The sequence below is a fragment of the Triticum dicoccoides genome, chromosome 7A (assembly GCF_002162155.2).
Source record: "Triticum dicoccoides isolate Atlit2015 ecotype Zavitan chromosome 7A, WEW_v2.0, whole genome shotgun sequence".
Taxonomy (NCBI): domain Eukaryota; kingdom Viridiplantae; phylum Streptophyta; class Magnoliopsida; order Poales; family Poaceae; genus Triticum; species Triticum dicoccoides.
In genome coordinates, this window is record NC_041392.1 from 531877788 (window position 1) to 531893422 (window position 15635).

The following is a 15635-nucleotide window of genomic DNA, read 5'->3' on the forward strand; positions in this document are numbered from 1 at the left end:
GACTTCTCCCATGTCCTCAGGAACAAACGTAACTACTCACAAAGCATATTCATGTTCATAATCAGAGGGGTATTGATATGCATATAGGATCTGAACATATGATCTTCCACCAAATAAACCAACTAGCATCAACTACAAGGAGTAATCAACACTACTAGCAACCTACAGGTACCAATCCCAGACTTAGAGACAAGAATTGGATACAAGATATGAACTAGGGTTCGAGAGGAGATGGTGCTAGTGAAGATGTTGATGGAGATTGGCCCCCTCCTGATGAGAGGAGCGTTGGTGATGACGATGGCGGTGATTTCCCCCTCCCGAAGGGTAGTTTCCCCGGCAGAACAGCTCCGCCAGAGCCCTAGATTGGTTCCGCCAAGGTTCTGCCTCGTGGCGGCGGAGTCTCGTCCCGAAAGCTTGCTTATGATTTTTTCCTCAACGAAAGACTCCATATAGAAGAAGATGGACATCGGAGGGCTACCAGGGGGCCCACGAGGTAGGGGGCGCGCCTAGGGGGGTAGGGCGCACCCCCACCCTCATGGCCAGGGTGTGGGCCCCCTCTGGAACTTCTTGCGCTTAATATTTTTTATATATCCTGAAAATAGCTTCCTTGAAGTTTCAGGACTTTTGGAGCTGTGCAGAATAGGTCTCTAATATTTGCTCATTTTCCAGCCCAGAATCCTAGCTGCCGGCATTCTCCCTCTTTATGCAAACCTTGTAAAATAAGAGAGGATAGGCATAAGTATTGTGACATAATGTGTAATAACAACCCATAATGCAATAAATATCGATATAAAAGCATGATGCAAAATGGACGTATCAACTCCCCCAAGCTTAGACCTCGCTTGTCCTGAAGCGAAAGCCGAAATCAAAAAATATGTCCACATGTTTAGAGGTAGAGTTGTCGATAAAAGTAAAATACGGACATGAGGGCATCATGATCATTCTTAGAACATCAACGTATATATATATATATATATATATATATATATATATATATATATATATATATATATATATATATATTGTCATATGATCTCTTATGCTAAAGTAACAATTCAATCACAATTTCGAGTATGAACCATAAACTTCAATGAAAACTAACAAACTATAATCTCAGTCATTGAAGCAATTGCAATTTACCATAACATAGGAAAGAGTCAATATAAGAGCTTTTCAGCAAGTCCACATACTCAACTATCATATAGTCTTTCACAATTGCTAACACTCACGCAATACTTATGGGTATGGAGTTTTAATCGGACACACAGAAAGATAGGGGTTTATAGTTTTGCCTCCCAATGTTTTACCTCAAGGGCAATGTCAACAATAATAGTTTATGAAGACACACATCCAATTAGCTCTATATATTAGGATCTTTCCAACATATTGTGCTTGCCAAAAGATAAAATGTAAAAAGGAAAGGTGAAGATCACCATGACTCTTATGTAAGGTGAGAGATAAAGGTAAAATATAGTCCCTTCGCAGAGGGAAGTAGAGGTTGACATGCGCTTTTATGGTTGGATGCACAAAATCTTAATGTGAAAGAACGTCACTTTATATTGCCACTTGTGATATGGACCTTTATTATGCAGTCTGTCGCTTTTATTCCTTCCACATCACAAGATCGTATAAAGCTTATTTTCTCCCACACTAATAAGTCATACATATTTAGAGAGCAGTTTTTATTGCTTGCACCGATGACAACTTACTTGAAGGATCTTACTCAATCCATAGGTAGATATGGTGGACTCTCATGGCAAAACTGGGTTTAAGGGTATTTGGAAGCACAAGTAGTATCTCTACTTGGTGCAAAGAATTTGGCTAGCATGAGGGGGAAAGGCAAGCTCAACATGTTGGATGATCCATGACAATATAATTTATCTCAGATGAAACAAAACATAACCCATTACATTGTCTTCCTTGTCCAACGTCAACTCTTTAGTATGTTATATTTTAATGAGTGCTCACAATCATAAAAGATGTCCAAGATAGTGTATTTATATGTGAACCTCTCTTTCCTTATTACTTCCTATTAATTGCAACGATGACCAAAACTATGTTTGTCAACTCTCAGCAACTTTTAATCATCATACTCTTTATATGTGAGCTCATTACTCTCCATAAGATCCATATGATCTCTTTTATTTCTTTTTATTTCTTTCTCTTTTTATTTTATTCCCTCAGGATCATAGCAAAATCATCAAGCCCTTGACTCAACACTAATCTTTATTATATATAGCTCACGGACTCGATTACATAGAAGGATCATAAAGCAAAACTCACAACTAGATCATACTAAGAACTTTTATTCTACTAGATCAAAATATTATCAAAAGGATCGAACTAAGAAAAACGGTAAAGATAAAAGTGATGGTGATACGATACCGGGGCACCTCCCCCAAGCTTGGCAGTTGCCAAGGGGAGTGCCCATACCCATGTGATTATGTCTCCTTTGTTGGTGAAGAAGATGGTGGTGATGATGGGTAGTCGCATGTCGAGCGTAAGAGATCCTCCAACTTGCAGATAATGCCCTTGAGTGCAACTATATGCTCCTTCAACAAAATATTTTCACGTGTGATATACTTGTTTTGTATACGAGCTAATTCAATTATCTTGAAAGCTTCAATCTCAGTCGGGGTAAGAAGATTGTGATCAGGTTGAAGGATGTCTTCTGTTGCCGGAACTTGGTCCTCTGTGGCCTTCTTGATCCCTTCATCCTTGTTGATCTCCACGGGTTCTTCCCTCTTCAACTCTATCTTCATTAACCAAGCATCATTGTCACCATTGTTGGAGGAGGGGGACGATATGATGCCTGGCCTTGACAACCCTGACAGGAAACAACTCAAAACAAGAACAGAGGACAATTGCGTGATAGAGGAGTCAAAACCTTCGAAAGATTATATAATGAATTTTTTCCGACCAAAATACGTATCATGCTAGAAAACGGAGTCCGGAGAGCGCACGAGGTGCCCACGAGGTAGGGGGCGCACCCAGGGGGTAGGGCGCACCCTCCACCCTCCTGGAGCCCTCGTGTCCTTCCCGGCCTGCTTCTTATTTTGCTATTTTTCTAAATATTCCAAAACGGAGAAAAATTGCCATTAGAACTGTTTTGGAGTCGGTTTACTTACCTTACCACATACCTATTCCTTTTCGGAGTCTAAAACGTTCCAGAAAGTGTCCCTTATGTATTCCTCCGGGGTTACGGTTTCAATAACATTGGTTTCAACATTTATAGGATTACCTGAGATATAATGTTTGATTCTTTGACCGTTCACCACTTCGGATTTGTGCCTTCGAAGTTGTTGATTTTTATGGCACCGGAATGATAGACCTCCTCGATAACGTAAGGACCTTCCCATTTAGAGAGAAGTTTTCCTAAAAAAAATCTGAAACGAGAGTTGTATAGCAATACATAGTCACCTACATTAAACTCACGCTTTTGTATCCTTTTGTCATGCCATCTTTTACCTTTTTCTTTAAACAATTTGGCATTCTCATAGGCTTGGGTTCTCCATTCATCAAGTGAGATAATGTCAAATAACCTCTTCTCACCGGCAAGTTTGAAATCATAGTTGAGCTCTTTAATAGCCCAATAAGCCTCATGTTCTAGTTCGAGAGGTAAGTGACATGCTTTTCCATGAACCATTTTATACGGAGACATACCCATATGATTTTTATATGCAGTTCTATAGGCCCATAATGCATCATCAAGTTTCTTGGACCAATTCTTTCTAGATCTATTAACAGTCTTTTGCAAAATTAATTTGAGCTCTTTGTTACTCAATTCTACTTGATCACTAGACTGTGGGTGATAAGGAGATGCAATTCTATGATTAACATCATACTTAGCAAGAATTTTACGGAAAGCACCATGAATAAAATGTGAACCACCATCAATCATTAAATATCTAGGGACTCCAAACCTCGGAAAAATAACTTCTTTAAGCATCTTAATAGAGGTGTTATGATCAGCACTACTAGTTGGAATAGCTTCTATCCACTTAGTAATGTAATCAACAACAACTAACATATGTGTATATCCATTAGAGGCAGGAAAAGGCCCCATATAATCAAAGCCCCAAACATCAAATGGTTCAATAACAAGTGAATAATTCATAGGAATTTCTTGATGTCTACTAATATTACCAATTCTTTGACATTCCTCACAAGACAAGACAAACTTACGGGCATCCTTAAAGAGAGTAGGCCAATAAAAACCGGATTGCAATACCTTGTGTGCAGTTCTATCTCCAGCATGGTGTCCTCCATAAGCCTCGGAGTGACACTTGCGTAGGATCTGTTCCTGTTCATGCTCGAGTACACAACGTCTAATAATACCATCTACTTCTTCTTTATAAAGATGTGGGTCATCCCAAAAGTAATGTCTCAAATCATAGAAGAACTTTTTCTTTTTCTGGTATGTGAAACTAGGTGGTATAAATTTAGCAACAATATAATTAGCATAATCAGCATACCATGGAGCAGTTCGAGAAGCATTTATGACATTTAATTGTTCATCAGGAAAGCTATCATCAATAGGTAGTGGGTCATCAAGAACATTTTCCAACCTAGACAAGTTGTCTGCAACGGGGTTCTCAGCTCCCTTTCTATCAATAATATGCAAATCAAATTCTTGTAGCAAGAGAACCCATCTAGTAAGTCTAGGTTTAGCATATTTCTTTTTCATAAGATATTTAATAGCAGCATGATCGGTGTGAATAGTTACTTTAGAATCAACAATATAAGGTCCGAACTTATCACAAGCAAATACAACTGCTAAGAATTCTTTTTCAGTAGTAGCATAATTTCTCTGGGCATTGTCTAGAGTTTTACTAGCATATTGAATAACATTTAATTTCTTATCAACTCTTTGCCCTAGAACAACACCTAGAACATAATCACTAGCATCACACATAATTTCAAAAGGTAAATTCCAATCAGGTGGCTGAATAATAGGTGCAGAGAACAATGCTTTCTTAAGTATTTCAAATGCTTCTACACAATCATTATCAAAGACGAAAGGTATATCTTTTTGTAATAAATTAGTTAGAGGCCGAGAAATTTTTGAGAAGTCCTTAATGAACCTCCTATAAAAGTCGGCATGACCAAGGAAACTTCTTATACCTTTGATGTCCTTGGGACACGACATCTTTTCAATAGCATCAACTTTAGCTTTATCAACTTCAATGCCCCTTTCAAAAAATTTGTGCCCCAAGACAATACCTTCATTAACCATAAAGTTGCATTTCTCCCAATTCAAGACAAGGTTAGTTTCTTCACATCTCTGCAAAACTCGATCAAGGTTTCTTAATCAATCATCTAAAGAGGATCCATAAACGGAGAAATCATCCATGAATACCTCACATATCTTTTCACAAAAATCAAAAAATATAGCCATCATGCATCTTTGAAAGGTAGCAGGTGCATTACATAAACCAAAAGGCATACGTCTATAAGCAAAAGTACCGAAAGGGCAAGTAAACGTGGTCTTAGATTGATCATCCACTGATACAGGTATTTGAGAGAAACCAGAATAACCATCTAGAAAGCAAAAATGTGTATGTTTGGATAATCTTTCTAGCATTTGATCAATGAAAGGTAAGGGGTAATGATCTTTTTAGTAGCCTTATTTAATTTGCGGAAATCAATTACCATCCTATAACCTGTAATAATTCTTTTCAGAATCAATTCATCTTTATCATTAGGAACGACAATAATACCTCCCTTCTTAGGAACACAATGGACATGACTTACCCACTGACTATCAGCAACGGGATAAATTATACCTGCCTCAAGGAGCTTTAGTATTTCTTTTCTTACCACTTCTTTCATCTTAGGATTCAGTCGTTGTTGGTGATCAATAACTGGTTTGGCATCTTTTTCCAAATTTATTTTGTGTTGACATAGAGTGGGACTAATGCCCTTAAGATCATCAAGAGTATATCCAATAGCAGCACAGTGCTTCTTCAGAGTTTTCAATAATTTTTCTTCCTCCTTCTCTGAAAGGTTAGCACTAATAATAACAGGATATATCTTCTTTTCATCAAGATAAGCATATTTAAGAGTATCAGGCAATGGTTGAAGCTCAAACACGGGATCACCCTTGGGAGGAGGAGGATCTCCTAAGATTTGAATAGGCAAGTTGTGTTTTAGAATAGGTCCCTATTTAAAGAAAACCTCATCTATTTCCCTTCTTTCATTCATAAACATATCATTTTCATGGTCTAGCAAATATTGTTCTAAAGGATCACTAGGAGGTACGGCAATAGAAGCAAGACCAATAATTTCATCTTTACTAGGCAATTCCTCTTCACAGTGTTGTCTACGAAATTTAGAAAAGTTGAACTCATGAGACATATCACCTAAACCAATAGTAACAACAACCTTTTGCAGCCTATCCTAGCATTAACAGTGTTTAAGAAGGGTCTACCAAATATAATGGGACAAAAGCTATCTTGTGGGGAACCAAGAACAAGAAAATCAGTAGGATATTTAGTGTTCCCACACAAGACTTCAACATCTCTAACAATCCCCATTGGTGAAATAGTATCTCTATTGGCAAGTTTAATTGTGACATCAATATCTTCTAACTCAGCAGGTGCAATATCATGCATAATTTCTTTGTATAAGTCAATAGGTATTGCACTAGCACTAGCACCCATATCACACAAGCCATGATAACAATGATCTCCTATTTTAACAGAAATAACATGCATGCCTACCACAGGTCTATGTTTATCTTTAGCACAAGGTTTAGCAATTCTAGCAGTTTCATCATAGAAATAAATAACATGCCCATCAATATTATCAGCCAAGAGATCCTTAACAATACCAATATTAGGTTCAACTTTAACTTGCTCAGGAGGTGTATAGGTTCTAATATTGTTTTTACGAACCACAGTTGAAGCTTTAAAATGATCTTTTATCGTAACAGGAAAAGGTGGTTTCTCAACATAAGCAGTAGGAACAATAGGATCATTATAAGTGATAGTCTTTTCTTCAACTTTAATAGGTGCAACTACTTTTACTTCAATGGGAGGATTATATTTAAACCACTTCTCCTTAGGGAGATCAATATGAGTAGCAAAAGATTCACAGAAAGAAGCTACTATCTAGGAGTCAAGTCCATAATTAGTGCTAAATTTACGGAAAACATCGGTATCCATAAAAGATTTAACACAATCAAACTTAGGTGTCATACCTGACTCCTTACCTTCATCGAGATCCCAATCTTCAGAGTTGCGTTTAATTCTTTCCACTAAATCCCATTTGAATTCAATAGTCTTCATCATAAAAGAGCCAGCACAAGAAGTATCGAGCATGGTGCGATTGGTATCAGAAAGCCGAGCATAAATTTTTTGGATAATCATTTCTCTTGAGAGATCATGATTGGGGCATGAATATAACATTGATTTAAGCCTCCCCCAAGCTTGAGCGATGCTTTCTCCTTCGCGAGGCCAAAAATTATATATATAATTGCGATCATGATGAACAAGATGCATAGGATAAAACTTCTGATGAAATTCCAATTTCAATCGTTTGTAGTTCCATGATCCCATATCATCACATAGCCTATACCATGTCAATGCATCTCCCTTCAAAGATAAAGGGAAGACCTTCTTCTTGATAACATCATCGGGCATACCTGCAAGCTTAAATAATCCACAAACTTCATCCACATATATTAGGTGCTCATCAGGATGTAATGTCCCATCTCCTGCAAAAGCATTGACTAGCAGTTTTCTATCATACCCGAAGGAATTTCAAAGTAGACATTTTCATTTTCAGTAGGTTTAGTAGGTTGAGTAGGTTGAGGAGCAACTCTTTGCTCTACTGGTCGGGGTGAAGATACCCCGAACAAGCCCCTCGGAGGAAGTGACAGTAAATTTCAGCACACTATATAAATTTTTCCTTACCAAATTCCACCTACCAAAGGTGCTTCACTCCCCGGCAACAGCGCCAGAAAAGAGTCTTGATGACCCACAAGTATAGGGGATCTATCTAGTCCTTTCGGTAAGTAAGAGTGTCGAACCCAACGAGGAGCGGAAGGAAATGATAAGCGGTTTTCAGCAAGGTATTCTCTGCAAGCACTGAAATTATAGGTAATAGATAGTTTTGTGATCAGATAATTTGTAACAAGCAACAAGTAACAAAAGTAAATAAAGTGCAGCAAGGTGGCCCAATCCTTTTTGTAGCAAAGGACAAGCCTAGACAAACTCTTATATAGAGAAAAGAGCTCCCGAGGACACATGGGAATTATCGTCAAGCTAGTTTTCATCATGTTCATATGATTCGTGTTCGGTACTTTGATAATTTGGTATGTGGGTGGACCGGTGCTTGGGTACTGTCCTTACTTGGACAAGCATCCCACTTATGATTAACCTCTATTGCAAGCATCCACAACTACAACAAAATTATTAAGGTAAACCTAACCATAGCATGAAACATATGGATCCAAATCAGCCCCTTACGAAGCAACGCATAAACTAGGGTTTAAGCTTCTGTCACTCTAGCAACCCATCATCTACTTATTACAGCCCAATGCCTTCCTCTAGGCCCAAATAATGGTGAAGTGTCATGTAGTCGATGTTCACATAACACCACTAGAGGAGAGACAACATACATCTCATCAAAATATCAAACGAATACCGAATTCGCATGACTACTAATAGCAAGACTTCTCCCATGTCCTCAGGAACAAACGTAACTACTCACAAAGCATATTCATGTTCATAATCAGAGGGGTATTGATATGCATATAGGATCTGAACATATGATCTTCCAGCAAATAAACCAACTAGCATCAACTACAAGGAGTAATCAACACTACTAGCAACCTACAGGTACCAATCCCGGACTTAGAGACAAGAATTGGATACAAGAGATGAACTAGGGTTTGAGAGGAGATGGTGCTGGTGAAGATGTTGATGGAGATTGGCCCCCTCCCGGTGAGAGGAGCGTTGGTGATGACGATGGTGATGATTTCCCCCTCTCGGAGGGAAGTTTCCCCGGCAGAACAGCTCCGCCAGAGCCCTAGATTGGTTCCGCCTCGTGGCGGCGGAGTCTCGTCCCGAAAGCTTGCTTATGATTTTTTCCTCAACGAAAGACTCCATATAGCAGAAGATGGGCATCAGAGGGCCACCAGGGGGCCCACGAGGCAGGGGGCGCGCCCAGGGGGTAGGGCGCGCCCCCACCCTCGTAGCCAGGATGTGGGGCCCCTCTGGAACTTCTTGCTCTCAGTATTTTTTATATATTCTGAAAATAGCTTCCGTGAAGTTTCAGGACTTTTGGAGTTGTGCAGAATAGGTCTCTAATATTTGCTCCTTTTCCAGCCCAGAATCCCAGCTGCCGGCATTCTCCCTCTTTATGTAAACCTTGTAAAATAAGAGATGATAGGCATAAGTATTGTGACATAATGTGTAATAACAGCCCACAATGCAATAAATATCAATATAAAAGCATGATGCAAAATGGATGTATCAGTCGGATGCCCGAGGACCCCTTAGTCTAGGACTCCCTCAGTAGCCCCTGAACCAGGCTTTAATGATGAGGTGTCCGGCACAAATTGTCTTCGACATTGTAAGGCGGGTTCCCCTTTCCGAATACTCCAAGATAGTCCTCGGACGTAATGAACGTGTCCAGATCTGTAATACAAGCACCACACACAACCGCAGAGAATATAAAATTGCACGAGTCCAATCCACTGACAACTTTTTGTAATGTGACACCATGTCCGCTTGGTCATCATTTCGAACTATTTTCCGTCTGCCATTCCACGTTTCGAGACACGGTTTTAATAGGCATGTCTTATCGAAGCAGAGATCGTGTCCCCTTATTACGGGATTCTCATCAATATGAGCGTGGGTAATATAACTGTGCCATTTACACAGCCCTTGGGAACAGGCGAGTTTTAAGGCTAGTGGGGAGGCGCTTGATATTCACTGCCTTTATAAGGAGATAAAGACTCCCTTTATTCACCCACGCCTTCTCTCTTTCTCTGCCCTTCCGTTCTCGAGCTCCAGCACCCAAGTTCTCATTCTTTCCACCTCAAGGAAGCCCTTGGCCATGTCCGGATCTGGAGGGCAAGGCAAGTGGATGGCCTCCTCCGTTAGGGAGAAGGACATCACCAAGCTTCGGGAGGCCGGGTATCTGGCGAAAGAAATCGCCCACCGGCTTCCAGCTAAGGGGCAAATCGTCCCCACCCCGAAGCCCAATGAGAGGGTGTTGTTCATCCCTCATTTCATCCGCGGGTTAGGGTTTCCTCTCCACCTTTCGTCTGCGGGCTTATGTTCTATTACGGGCTAGATTTCCATGATCTAGTCCCGAACTCCTTCCTCAACATCTCGGCATTCATTGTCATGTGTGAGGCCTTCCTCCGCATCCAACCCCACTTCATACTGTGGCTCAAGATCTTCAACGCGAAGCCGAAGGTGGTGGATGGCTAGCACGCGGAGTGCGGAGGCGCCATGGTGAGCAAGCTGCCCAATGTCACATGGCCCAAGGGTACTTTTGTGGAGACTATCAAGGAGTGGCAGAAACTATGGTTTTACATCACAGAGCCCTGCGACGCCATCTGTACCACGACTCCCGAATTCCACTCCGGAGCTCCAATGCGGCTCACCTCCTGGATAGAGAAGGGCCCAAATTGGTCTTCGTCGGACGAACTGATAGCGCTGCAAACGCCCATCCAAAGCATGCTGGATAAAACATCAAGCTTGTCGACGTCATCCAGGTGATGCTGGTACGCCAGATCCTCCCATGCCAAAGCCGAACCTGCCCCTTATGGGAATTCGATCCGAAGAAGCACCAAACCTTGGAAAGGCTCTTCGGAACCACTCACGAAGATGCCTGGAAGTTGCTCTTCAAAGGCAATGAGACGCCGCCAGCCATGGACTCGGACCGCGGGCACGATATTACCCATCATGCCAATGCGGTAAGTCCTTCATGTCTCAAGGCACATCCTCGACTTGCTTGTTTCAAGGAGGATATCTAAACTTTATTATTATTGTTTTTTCAGGTATGGACAGAGAGGGCGGAGCGGCTCCACTATTCGGCTCCGCTGCCCGAAGAACCAGTCATCCCGCTCCTGGCGAAGATGCTGGTGTCGGCGCCCTATAAGGCGCCGGGGAAGAAGGCCAAGAAGAAAGCCAAGGGGGTCCGAAGTGGCCTCCGCCGCAAGGGAGCTTCGGACGTGTCATCCGAAGACAAGACTCTCTCCTACACCGCCGAAGACGACGAGGAGGAGGAGGAAGAAAGCCCCTCTCCCCCTGATGGGGGGAGGAAGAAGAGGGCGGCCTCCACAAATCTGGAGGCGGAGGCGCCCGAGAGGGGGAAGGGTCCCCCTGCAGATTACTCTGCATGGGACATCGACAGTAGCCCAGAGCGACGCCCCCAAAACAAGCCTCTCGCCGCGTCATAAGTAATAAAAACCCGCATATGTCCATATATCCGGCCTCTCTTGCTTCATGATATTAATATGTTTAAATGATGCCATTGCAGTCTGGCCCACGACAGCTCCCAGCGATCCTCATCAAGAGGTTCGTTGGATTCGAAGGCGATGGCCGGCGAGTCACCGCCGGCCGCTCACTCTCCCACGGCCAAGGGCGACGACGAGGTGTTGTCCCAAAGGACCTTCCCCGGCCAGGGAGAGGTTCAGGAGGTGCTACCTCTTGAGCACTGCGTTGGATTTCCTTGAAGAGGAAAGGATGATGCAGCAAAGTAGAGTAAGTATTTCCCTCAGTTTTTGAGAACCAAGGTATCAATCCAGTAGGAGGCTACGCGCGAGTCCCTCGTACCTGCACAAAACAAATAACTCCTCGCAACCAACGCGATAAGGGGTTGTCAATCCCTTCACGGTCACTTACGAGAGTGAGATCTCATAGATATGATAGGATAATATTTTTGGTATTTTTGTGATAAAGATGCAAAGTAAAATAAAAGCAAAGTAAAAAAGCAAAGGAAATAACTAAGTATTGGAAGATTAATATGATGAAGATAGACCCGGGGCCATAGGTTTCACTAGTAGCTTCTCTCAAGAGCATAAGTATTTTATGGTGGGTGAACAAATTACTGTTGAGCAATTGACAGAATTGAGCATAGTTATGAGAATATCTAGGTATGATCATGTATATAGGGATCACGTCCGAGACAAGTAGACCGACTCCTGCCTGCATCTACTACTATTACTCCACTCATCGACCGCTATCCAGCATGCATCTAGAGTATTAAGTTCATGAAAACAGAGTAACGCCTTAAGCAAGATGACATGATGTAGAGGGATAAATTCATGCAATATGATAAAAAAAACCATCTTGTTATCCTCGATGGCAACAATACAATACGTGCCTTGCTACCCCTACTGTCACTGGGAAAGGACACCGCAAGATTGAACCCAAAGCTAAGCACTTCTCCCATTGCAAGAAAGATCAATCTAGTAGGCCAAACCAAACTGATAATTCGAAGAGACTTGCAAAGATAACCAATCATACATAAAAGAATTCAGAGAAGATTCAAATATTGTTCATAGATAGTCTTGATCATAAACCCACAAGTAATCGGTCTCAACAAACACACCGCAAAAAGAAGATTACATTGAATAGATCTCCACAAGAGAGGGTTAGAACATTGTATTGAGATCCAAAAGAGAGAAGAAGTCATCTAGCTAATAACTATGGACCCGAAGGTCTGAGGTAAACTACTCACACTTCATCGGAGGGGCTATGGTGTTGATGTAGAAGCCCTCCGTGATGGACGCCCCCTCCGGCGGAGCTCCAGAACAGGCCCCAAGATGGGATCTCGTGGATACAGAAAGTTACGGCGGTGGAATTAGGGTTTTGGCTCCGTATTTGATCGTTTGGGGGTAAGTAGGTATATATAGGAGGAAGGAGTACGTCGGTGGAGCAACAGGGGACCCACGAGGGTGGAGGGTGCCTAGGGGGGGGGGTAGGCGCGCCCCCTACATCATGGCTTCCTCCTTTATTTCTTGACGTAGGGTCCAAGTCTCCTGGATCATGTTCATTCCAAAAATCACATTCTCGAAGGTTTCATTCCGTTTGGACTTCGTTTGATATTCCTTTTCTGCGAAACTCTGAAATAGGCAAAAAAACAACAATTGTGGGCTAGGCCTCCGGTTAATAGGTTAGTCCCAAAAATAATATAAAAGTGGATAATAAAGCCCAATAATGTCCAAAATAGTAGATAATATAGCATGGAGCAATCAAAAATTATAGATACGTTGGAGACGTATCAGGAGGCCGCTTGGGTGGTGCCAGAGGGCAAAGCCTCGGCTGTCGGACACATGGGAGAGCAGGCCCCCATGGCGACTGGGGATGGGGGCCTTGCTCAATTCGGCCCCCAGCCGAATACAAGTCCGGAGACCTATACGGCTCCAAAATCCGGCGAGCAACCTCCTTCAAAATAAGGGGGTGTGCCTGTCCACCGATGACCTCTGTCCATCCAGAGGCACCGGATAATCTGCTGGAAGCGCTAAGAGGTGCTTCCATTGTGGATGAACACCATATCCTTATGGGTATGGTGAAGGGGGTGTGCCTATTCCACCGGTGACCTCTGTCCAACCAGAGGCACCGGATAATCTGCTGGAAGCGCTACGAGGCGCTTCCATTGTGGATGAACACCATATCCTTATGGGTACGGTGATTGAGAGGGTTCAGTCCATCAAGAGCGGACTAACCGAAGCCTACAGTAGTCTGCTGATAGGTTTTGAGGTAGGCGACACAAAAGAGAAAATCCCCATATAGACAGTAGCCCCCGAGACACTGTCCGGTATTTAGAAAGAAAAGCCGGACAAAGGATCAATATATTTTCACAGGAGACTAACTAAATATGTCTTATATGAATAAGCAGGCGTCGTTGCTGGCCATGACCGTGCACACTATCGAATTCTCTGGACTAAAGCAGAGACTAGAGTGGGCCGAGCAGGAGCTTGGCCAAGCGAGAAAGCAGCTGGAAGACCAGCAAGGTATGTACTGGCTGGCTGTATATTTCAGAAAGAGTAATTAATGCATATTGACCGTAGTGCCATGGCATGCGTAGGATCTAAACAACCCCTGGCCAAGGCCGAGGAGAAGGCCACCAAGGAAAAAGCCGCTCGAGAACAGCACAAGGCTAGGCTTGATGAGGTCCAACAAGAGCTCCAGGATGCAGTTAAGAAATGTGAATCCTTGGAGTGTGATGTTTCGGCTCGAAAGACCGAACTCGCTAAGGCCTGCCAAAGCGCGGAAGAAGCCCGGGTTAAAGCCCAGGGCACCCTCTAGGAGATCCATGAGGCCAAGAAAATCACAGCGGGTAAGGCGTTTAGTATTCAAAGCAAGTGTGTGAAGAAGAAGTATTTCTTACTAACCCAGATTCGGAGTTCTCCAGGGGGTGTTTGCAGATCTGCTGCACAGTGTCTCTAACGTTGCAGAGTTCTTCCGAGCCGAAGAAGGGAGCTCAATGGAGAAGCTGTTCTGGTCGCAATATCTTGCGCTAGAACATCCAGTGCCCTTTAGCGATCAACTGAAACAGCTGGTCGAGCTGCATAGGATGGCCGAACTGACCATGAAGGATTTAATAATCCGGCTGTGGCCTGCCGAAGCTATGCCCGGCAGCTACTTCGGGCTTATGAAGCGGCTGGTGAACGCCTGTCCTCGGCTGAACGTCGTCAAGCGATTGGCCTGCATTGAGGGTGCACGCATGGCCTTCACCCGCGTCAAGGTGTGGTGGGCGAAGATGGACGCCGTCAAGCTTACGACCGAGGGTCCACCAGAGGACAAGGAGCACCGCACACCCAAGCGGTATTTTGCAGATGTCCTGGAGGGGTCTCGTATTATGGCAATGCAATGTGCCCAAGACATTATTTTTGAGTGAATACATTCATGTTATCTCTGCCTTGTATGATGAAACAAAGTCATTATGTAATATAATGTTTGTTATTTAAAGAATTTCTCCTCTTGTGCGGCCGTGTTGTGTGAAATCTGAGAGTTGGCCAGTCGTCGGCTTCTGCCCCCACATAGGCAGTACGGGGGTGTTCGGGATGTAATCTAAACACTCTTGATCCAATTGTTTGGTCCTTGAAGGAGGTGTTTAGCGCGACGAACCAGGCAATCGAACTATGCGGCTTTAGCACCCTCACTTAGCCATAGGAGTTTGACAATAGAAATATAGGCGCAACCCCTAGTATCCGAACTAGGATGTTGTAAACACTTGATCGGGTAAGTACCAATCCCTCGCGTAATGCGGAAAAATCTCTAAGGATTTGAGACCTCCGAAAAGCTGACCAACTCTTGCCGCATCATGACTGTGAGTTTTTGGCTTTCTCTACCGAGGTGCTCATCCGAGTAAACCAGGGCACAATCGCAGTAGTTCTCCCTTTACTACCCTAGCCGATACAGCAGAACGTAAGGTAGTAAGCACAGGAGCCGGGCAACCCAACTATTGACCAAAGACATGAGTCGGAGCCAATGCATATAGTGCTAAATTCGGGGTGCCGAACTATACTGTAAAAGTGTTCAGACTTTTGTTCCCATGTTGTGGGGAGCTATTAAGCCCCTGGCAAATTGAAACACACTAGAGTGTACGGGTGCTATCTGATAAAGTTACCAAAAAGAAAAAGAAGAAAATGTAGTAAGCTAGATCCT